A 9,852-nucleotide genomic window follows, 5' to 3' on the forward strand; every position below is an offset into this window, starting at 1 on the left:
ACTCCCTGTTCACCATGGAGCCCGATGCAGGGCTTGATCTCATGACCCAGAGATCACTACCTGAGCCAAAACCAAGAGTCGGAGGCTTAACCAGCTGAGCCATCCAGGTGCCCCAGTTTTTACATTTTTTAATAAATACATTTTAAAATCACCTTTAATTTTCACTTTTACAACTGTTTTCTGAAGTAAAATTATCTGGACAATGTTTAAAAAACATTTGAAACATTTAAAGGGCACAAGAGATGAAAGGTCTTTGATCTGTTGGAGGGAAGGAAGGGAGGGAGGGAAGGAGGAAAAACAAAACTAGTAAACCATCAAGTTCCTGAGTGCTAGAAGAATTTTCTTTTCTTCCTGAGGGAGAAGTTACAGATCAATTATTATAGTGAAAAGGTACCAAAAATACCTTGACCTTGGTGTCCACACGTTTTCTTTGACCTTCAATCTGGTTGTCAAGCACTATGGTGCTTTGAAGCTGCACATCTTCCTTAAAGAAGAAATTCATTTTTCTGATCTTGCCTTTTGTCGAGAGAGGCTTATATGTCTTTCTCTCCCGTCATTCATGGACGACTCTGCTGGCCACCACTAGTCTTCCTGCACCCCGTTCTGCCTTCCCACCTCCCACCCTAGCCTGATCACAACACCTCCTCCAGAATAAGCTTCCCGAATTGCTGCTTTAACTTAATCACTCCGCTGCTCAGAAAACTATTAGGACTCTGTTCCTATTATGTAAGTTCCACTTTCCTTAACCAGCATGTGAAGCCCTTTGTATTCTTATCCTAGCCTCTCTCTCCAACCTCACTGCCCACTCCCCTCACTCCCATGCAGACAACGCTGTCGAAGATAATACTTCTCAACCCGGGCTCCCGTTAGAAGTCCTGAGGGTGCCTGCGCCCCAGTTCTCAGAGGTCCTTCTTTAACTGGCCAGGGGGGTGGGGTGGCTCAGAACTCTGTTTCTAAAAGGCTGCCCAAGTGATCTTGATGTACAGAGAAGCCAAACCAGACTCTGAACGTGGAGGTGAGTACACTACTGCTTTCACCTCTTTGTAATTAGCCCATTTACACCCATGGGAATCCTTACCCAGTCTTCAAGTGCAGCTAAAACACCACCCCTCCCATGAACCTCTTGCCCGGTTCCTGTAGCTCAGACTTTCTCTAAATTCTTAAGCCAATATTTCCACTTACACAGTCTCCTATGTTATAACTTATCAACTCTAACTGATGTCAGGTCAGCAGTTCACAGAGTTCTCCCACGAATCTCTCCTCTGGTCTCTTTAATTTACTGTACAATGGGGGCTTTATCTCCCCCAATGTACGGATGAAGAAACTCTGGCTCAGAGAGTGTGAATTTATCCCCCAAGCTCACACAGTTGGTAAATGACAAAGCCGCAGGCTGAGCCCGAGTCTCCTGAGCCCAATGATTGGGTCAGAAATATTTAAAACAGGAAAAAATCAAATCCTCATCACCATTACAATGCGCAAACGTTACTCAAGGAGCCCATCAATGCGCACACACCTGTGTCCCCGCCTCCCGCGACTCGGGCTCATCTACATGCACAGGTCCAGGAACCTGCACTTCCAACGGGCACCACCAAATCATTCTTATGCAGGCGTTCAGGGACCACATTTTTGAGAAAAACTGCGCTAGGTGAATACACACCATATGGAGATTGTAGGGAAACTTCCAAATGGCCATATTACCCATGTAAAACGATAATTCAACAATAATTAAGAATTAATTGAGGGAAAAACAGGTTCCGGCCGGTAGAGATCACAGCCCTTTTGCCCAAGAGCGTTTTCTCTGTAATTGTGAAAGTTGCTTCTTAAAACCACATCTGTCAGTCCTCCAGACCAGCAGAGGGTGGGTAGACCAGATGTCCGCTTGGTGGCTGGTGCAAGCCTGCTCCCTCTGAATTATGACAGGTGTGCTTACGTTCCAGTCCTCCTCTGGGAAGCACAGAGGTCACCTGTATCATCTCTCATTCCAGGAGGGCTTTGCGGAAACTCGATTGGCTCAGGGCTTTCAAACCAAATTTCCCTCATGATAGACTCTTCACTGACATTCTGTTCGGTTGACTTGGGTAATGTCCTATGGCTTCCTGGGGGGAGGAGGACCCTCTGCCTAGATTAGAAATGACCACCTGCTTCTGTGGGGAAAGTTTCCGGTATTTTAAATGATACCATTTTACAACAACCTTGACATTCTGAAGAAAACATCTTTTCAGGATCAGCAAGAATAAAAACTGACATTTGGCCTTTTGGCATGAAACTTCTCCTGGAGGTCAAATATGTCAACAATATCCTGACTTCTGTGTGAGAACTTTGTGGAGTCCAAGATTACTTGGGTCTATTCATTTCTCAAAGAGGACTTGTAAAAAGGTTATTCTCTAACTGGAGGCAATAGATTTTTCATTCCTTGAGGGAATCTTCCCTCACCTGGGTAGCATTATGTAGGGAAAGGACACAACACTGTATCGGATGAGCCCTTGTGTCTAGTTTAAACTGAATTTTAAAATAAGGCTCTCTATTCTTTTGAGCACCACTTGGCTTTAGAGCTCAAAACACTTCTGTCTCTTGCCCTTCCCAATCCTCTGGTTTCTTAAGAAGGTCAGGAGTGTCTGGCCAGTATAACAGTAATAACAAGGATAAGCTTACAGGGTACTCGCAAATTACCCAGGGCTGTGTCTTTCTCTCTGAAAAGAACTTTCCCCACTCTCAAAACAATATCCAGGCCTTTTACTTCCTTGGAAAGAGAAGTAGGAAACTAGTAAACTTGGGGGTTTCAAGCCAAAGGGGAGTTAGTTGTTAATCGGACGTGGGGAAATGCACTCCACACCTTTTTCCCCCTACTCTGTGCCCAGGAAGCTGCGCTTCCTGGACTGCATCCCTGGGCTCCTTTGCTTTTTGGTTTCCTCTTGGGTTCAGCCAGCGAGAGACGCAGGCAGAAGACTGGAGAGGGAAGAGGAAGTAGGGGTATTGATTCCCCTGAGCCCCTACCTGTTTGGCTGTAGATTAATGAGTCTGTGTTCCTCTATCTAAGGCCCCTGCTGCCGTGAGGCAGCCCTCTCCCCAGCTACCCTCTCCGGCTCCCAACACTCTCCCTACCCCTGTTCTTGTGACTTCAGGCCTAGGGAGAGTTATGGCTCCCAGCTGTTGCCAGCCCCGGGTGCTGCTTCTCTCTGACAGTTTCCCCTAGCCTGGCCCACACTTCTGTCACCAGTCCCTTCAGTGAACTTTCCCATAGCACCTATTGGACTGTGTCACCTGGGCTGTCTGCTGGAGCCGGACTTACACAGACTGTGGTTACCAATACCGAACTTCACAGTCGTCTTGGTGCAAAGAAACGAGGGCTGCCTTTCATCGAATTTGGAAAGTAACGAAAAAGAGTTCTCAAATAAGATGACAACTAAGGCAGAGCTGACTGATACAGATCTAACTTTATAACCCTAAAATAAACACTTTCTTTTCAGATGCTCAGACATTCACAAAAACTATACGTTAGGCGGCAAACCAAGCCTTAACGAATTACTGAAAAGTAGAAACAGCTCAGATGTCATTCTCAGATCATAAATGCAGTAAAAGGAGAAGAATAAGGGAACTTTAAAATTTTATTATAAAATCAGAAAAGTTTCCATTGTGCCTTGAAAATGTAAAGGTCTTTGATATAATTAACTCTTTGACAAATGGAAGTTGCCAGATTTCTTAAAATCAACCATGATGGAAACATGACATTATCAGAACCTAAAGAAGAGTTTAAAGGACAATGGAAAACTTTTATCAATACAAAAGGAAAATGAAAATAAACGAATTAAGCATGTGTCTCCCAAAGGAAAGCAGAAGGAAGGATATCAGCGAATCAGAAAATAGAAAATCAGTATTAAGGAATAAATCCAATAGCTAATTCTTTAAAGAGAAAGTTGGACACACTACCCAAGTGCTAATGGGGCAAAGCACAGAAACAGGAAGTAAGAAATGATAAGAAAAGTAACCATAGGGGCACCTGGGTGGCTCAGTTGTTAAGCATCTGCCTTCGGCTCAGGTCATGGTCCTGGGGTCCTGTGATCGAGTCCCACATCAGGTGCCTTGCTCAGTGGGGAGCCTGCTTCTCCCTCTGCCGCTACCCCTGCTTGTGCGCTCTCTGTCAAATAAATAAATAAAATCTTTAAAATAAAAAAAAGAAAAGTAACCACAGGAAAAGAAAGTTAAAAGAATCTTAGAAGATCACTTTGTTCAACCCTGTGTAAGCAATTATGAGAACCTGGGTAAAAGCGATAATATTCTTAGATATAATATCTGACCTCAGGAAGCAGAAAATCTAATTACATTTCCATTGAAGAAATAGAGAATTTGTTAAAGAGCTATCCCTACCCAGCAAAGCAAATAAAACAAAACAGAAAGGCCCAGAGTGCTTTGTAAGAGTTGGCCCAAGCCCTCAAGGAGATCACTCCAATGCTCTGCAACAATCTCAGAGCTTGAGGAGGGAGGTGGAGGGGAGTGGGCGGGCAGAGAAAAAAGCTTCTGTAGTAGTTTTATGAAAAGAGTCTAACATTGACACCAAAACCCGACAAAGACCGCAAAGAAAACTACAAACAATTCTCATACATGAATAACAATGCCAAAATCCTCATTAAAATAGTAGGCTATTAAAAGAAAACATACATGAGCAAGTGAGGTTCACCTGAAAAATTTTCAATGATTCAACATTAAAACATCTACTAATATAATTTATCACATTATAGATTTAAGGAAAAATAATTACATTCATGTCCTTAGGTGCTAAAATAGCACTTTAAAAAGTGAATGACATCCTTGTTTAAACAAAAGTCAATAAAATAGGGATAGACTCGATACCGCAATAAAATTTCAGCCATCTCAGCCTCAAAACAAGTAACATACTTAAAGGAAATCACAAGAATCATTTCCACTCAGGTTAGGAATAAGACAAAGATAATCACTATGTTGTTATTTAACATTGTACTGGAGATACTAACACAAATAGATAAGAAAAAGAAATTAGAGTCATAAAAATTGTAAGCGAGGGGTTAAAACTATCCTATTTGTGTATGATGTGCTGAGTATATGGGAATAACAAAAGAACTCATTGGAAATTACAACTGGAAGGTATGAAATTAGTCCACAGACTTTAAGCATTATACCCAAACACAAAAATTGACTAGTTAAAATACATGCTATGTTCTTGGTGGGAGGACTCAACATCATAAAAATACCAACTCTTCCTAAGTTCATATATAAATTTACTACAATTAAAATTTAAAATCCAACAAGTTTTTAAAATTAAGGTGATTCAAAAGCACACACACACACATAAAAGACAGGCAAGAAACTCTGAATAAGAGCAGTTGGTGGGGAGGAAGAAGTGACCAGACTCACCAGATATAACAAATCCTCAACAATGACAACTTCACGGAACTAGTACACAAGTAGACTTCGCAAATAATGAAATGAATTAGAAAGCACAGAAATACATCCACCTACATACAGAAGATTATGGGAAATATGAGGTCCCAAACCAGTGAGACAAATATAGACTATTTAATAAATGGTATTGGGTCAACCCAGTAGCTGTGTGGGAGAAATGAATACATTTGACCTTTATGTTACACCATGCAAGCTCCAAATGGATCAAATATTTAAACATAAAAAATCAAGCCAAGATTACTAAAACTTAAGTGCGGAGTGAGAATGGAAAACAATGGGACAGTTCCTTAGTATCTCCAGGTAGGAAAGATCTTTCTAAGTTTGATTCAAAATCCAGAACCATGAAAGGAAATACCAACACCAAAGCCCCATAAGCAAACTAAAGAGAAAAAAAGCTGGAAAAAATATTTGCTACCTACTCCATAAGCAAACGAAAGAGACAAATAAAAAGCTGGAAAAAATATTTGCAACTCATCTCACAAAGGGCTAATCCCTAAAAATCAACAGAGAAAAACTTAAGTCAATAGTAAAATAGTCAGAAGACGTGAAGAGACAATTCACAGAAACAATTAAAAATGACTTAATACACGAAAGTATGTTCAACCTCACTCATAAGAGAAATGCAAATTAAATGCCCTGAGCTATGATATCCATCTATCAGACTGGCAAAATCCAACATTTTCATAACAAATTCAGATGGGGAGTTATTCTCATATATTTCTGGTGGGATTATAAATCAGTATAAATTATGTGATGGGTCATTGAAAATAGCAAACAAATTTACAAATGCACATTCTCTTTGAGCCAGCAACCCCACACTTTGGGGTTGTTCCTACAGATATATTATTGAAGAATACATGAATGTACAGAGGTAGATACACGTTTTTGTCATAGCTAAGAATAGATATACTAGTTACCTCCTGCTGCGTAACAACGTACCCCCAAACGTAGAGGCTTAAAACAATATACATTTCCGATCTCGTTTCTGGGTGTCAGGAATCTGGGCACAGCTTTGCTGGGTCCTCTGCCTCACTGTCTCTCACAAAGCTGCCATCAAGATGCTGACCCAAGATCTGCAGACTCATCTGAAGCTACACCTGGGGAGGAATCTGCTTCCAGGCTCACTTAGTGGCCATTGGCAGCATCCATTCCTCAAGGGTGCTGGACTAGGTTCCTCACTGCCCGATGGCCAATGTCTGCCCTGAGTTCCTTGCCACAAGGTCTCTCCCGAATGGCGGCTCCATCACCAAGGCCTGCTAGCCCAGAAGGAAACAGAGAGTCTGCTAGCAGGACAGAAGTCACTTCCTCTAGCCTAATCGTGGAAGCGACATCCCATCACACTTGCCATCCTGTTTGTCGGAAGCAAGTCACAAGGTCCGGCCCCCATGCAAAAGTTAGGGGTCAGAGAAGGGCATGAATACCAGAAGTTAGGAGTGGTCGACGCTATTTGCCACCACAATCGGAAACAGGAAGATGTTGGGAACTAAACATAGAGATGACAGGGTGTTGGCAGGGTTCAGAAATTTTAAAATAACAAAAAAGTTATCAGTGAAAAGTTACTCAGTGGTGAAGCAATGAAACGCCTTCTACTATTTAAAATTTTCTCAACCATGTGAATATATAACTTACGATATCAAATTAAATGCATGTATTTAAAAAAATAAAAAATAAAAAAATAAGTGCATTTATTTTTACTTTTACTTCTCATCATTCTGCAGGAGCTCTCCTGCTTTTATTCTCTATGAGCAGATCCAAGTTATTTCTTTAGAGCACAGGATAATGACTTGCATATTAACTTGTTTATTGTTTGTCCTTTTCACGATATGCTAAGCTTTTAGGAAGGCAAGGGCAGGTCTGTTTCATTCAGCAGTGTATTGCCGAGGACCGCCATGGGGCCTGGCACAGAGCCAGCATTCAATAATTATCCACTGCATAATGAACAAACCAATGAGCAGTACAAGCATTAAGAGTGACAATGTACATAAGACAAGAATAGAATGGATTTGATTACTCGCAAGAAAATGGAATAAAGTTGAGAATGAAGTAAAAAAAGTAACAATGTATCCTCTTTTAAAACCCAATGGCATGATATATACCTCTTATCCTATTACTATACCTCTATCACACTGGATTATTTTTCCACACCTGTGAGCCTCTTGAGAGATAATTAAACTTGATACAAGTATAACAGATATCAAATTTATTAATATTTCCTTCTCAAAATTTAGCTAGAATATCTTTAATCATGACATTTCTTTCAACAAAGCGAGCTTACATTCATGTATACCAATGAATATAATAAGGTACAAAGGAATAAACAAGACCATCCCAGGTAAAACTCTTTGGAAATCAGAAGAAAAAGATAGTATTTGGGGGGGGAGGATGGATATATCTGGAGGGAGGGATTGGAAAAAGCTTTATGGAGGAGATAGCATTCAAAGTCGGCCTTAAATAATGGGTAAGATGTGAGCATGCAAAAATAGCAGAAAAGAACATCTTGGGAGCAGGAAGAGAAAGAATCGGTAAACAACGCGGGGAGAGTGTGAGGCATGCATGGGAAGGAGCATGATATTCGGTAGGAATGGGGCCCTGGGCGTGAGGGAGGTGGGGGCAGAGAGAACTGACAGGGCAGACCCAGCAGAGAACCGTTATAAAGTCACATCTGATAAATGCCGGAGCTTGGGTTTCATTCCTGGGAATTAAAAGTCACTGATGGAGTTCAATTAAGGAGAAACATCTTCAGATTTTATAAAACTCGTTTTGGCAGAAGTGTAGAAAATCAAAGACAGGTGAGGCATAGGGCAGGGGAGAAATCAAGGCATGGCATATTTAGGAGTAGGCATCAGAAGGACTCGGTGACCCAAAATGCAAGAAGTGACGGAGCGGCGCAGGACAGAATCAATTGCAGGACTCAGTCCTGAGCTGCAGGCAGCATGTGGTAGGGAGCTCGGGGCAGGGAGTGGTTTAAAGGCTCGGAGAGGCCGGGACAGATGTCGGGATGAACCAGGCCGTGCCATCTGTGAGTCCTGGAGGAGCGGATGCCTCCTGCTGAGTCGACCGCAAGTTCGTGTTAAAGAACCAAGCTTTGCGTTTAAGTGCAGACTGGGAATCCAAAGCGCGGCCTGCTCCTCATTACTAAAAGGACTAAGTCACTGCATGCGTTTAACTACTCGAGCCAACCAGTATGCGGCCAGAGTGACCGGAGAAAAAGTAAAAGGAGTTGGAAACGTGCTTGTAGCTCAGGCAGCTCCACCGGGTACCGGGGGATGTGCTCCCCGGCCGAGCCATCAGCCCGCCGTGCGCTGCCGCCCGGTGCGCCCACCACCGCCCAGCGTCGCTCGAGGCGCGTCCGTGTGCTGCCCCAGCCAGAGAGAGGGCCAGCTGAACGGGGACACGCAGGCGTCCCCCCTCGCCCGCTCCGAGTGCTGGCGGCAGCGCGCATCTCTGCAGCCCTGGGGAACGCGGCTGTGCTCCGGCCTGTTCGCCCGGGGAGGCAGCGCTAGCGCTCGCGCTTGGCCCTTCCGACAGCGACGGCCCTGCCTCCACGGGTCGGGCACCCACGCGGGGCCTCTGGCAGCTGCCGGGTACCAACATTCCCGTGCTTCCTTCTGGAAGCAGGGACGTAAGCGCACGATGGGGTCGGGGCCCCGCTGTGAGGCGGACCTGAGCTCAGACTCCACCGAGCCCCGGTCTCCCCGTGGGGCCACAGCGCCCTCTCGGGCCTCCCAGAACCGGAGGCCGTTCACGGCCGGGGGCCGCTAATCGCCCCGAGGTCTGCTTTCTTTGGCCCAGGGTGCATCGCCTGGCTGGGGGCTGCGTGGGAGGGAGGCTGAGAGAAGGTGCGCGCTGGGAGCTGCAGCAGGGGGCCGTTGTCCTTCCCCAAGGGGCGCGGGCCTCCTCTTAATTCAAGGGGCTCCGCGTCCGCAAACTGGCTCATGTCTGGGAATTGACTGAGGGGCTGAGGCTCTCTGTGTGGGTGATTCAAGTCAGACGTGACCTGTAACTATTCTGCTCACCATATCCAAGTAAAAATTGTTAGCAGATTCTCATCTAGTTGTCTTCTCGGGACACCATACTCGCCCCGCCAGGGCCACAGGCCTCTTGGAGTCAGACTCTGCCGTCCTGGATGGCAGCCGCACCCCCCTTGCTTTGGTGGTTAGGTGCGGCCGCTTAGCGCCTGCCCCCCAGGAATCCAATGACCCCCACTGCTTTGGGGTCCCGGGTTTGTTGGCAGCAGCTCTGTCTGTAATTTCAGAGACGACTGAGCACAGAGCTCTGCAAGGATCCTGGAGTCGCCTCACAAATTTGAGATCTCCTTGGGGGTCCCCTGCTGCCCCCACTCCTCCTGCCGCCGTCGCTGAAGGCTCTCCGGCTGCTGCTTGGAGCAGGACAGTCCCTGTTGCTCTGTCCATCGCC

This window comes from Phoca vitulina, unplaced genomic scaffold (genome assembly GCF_004348235.1).
Source record: "Phoca vitulina isolate PV1807 unplaced genomic scaffold, GSC_HSeal_1.0 scaffold38, whole genome shotgun sequence".
NCBI lineage: Eukaryota > Metazoa > Chordata > Mammalia > Carnivora > Phocidae > Phoca > Phoca vitulina.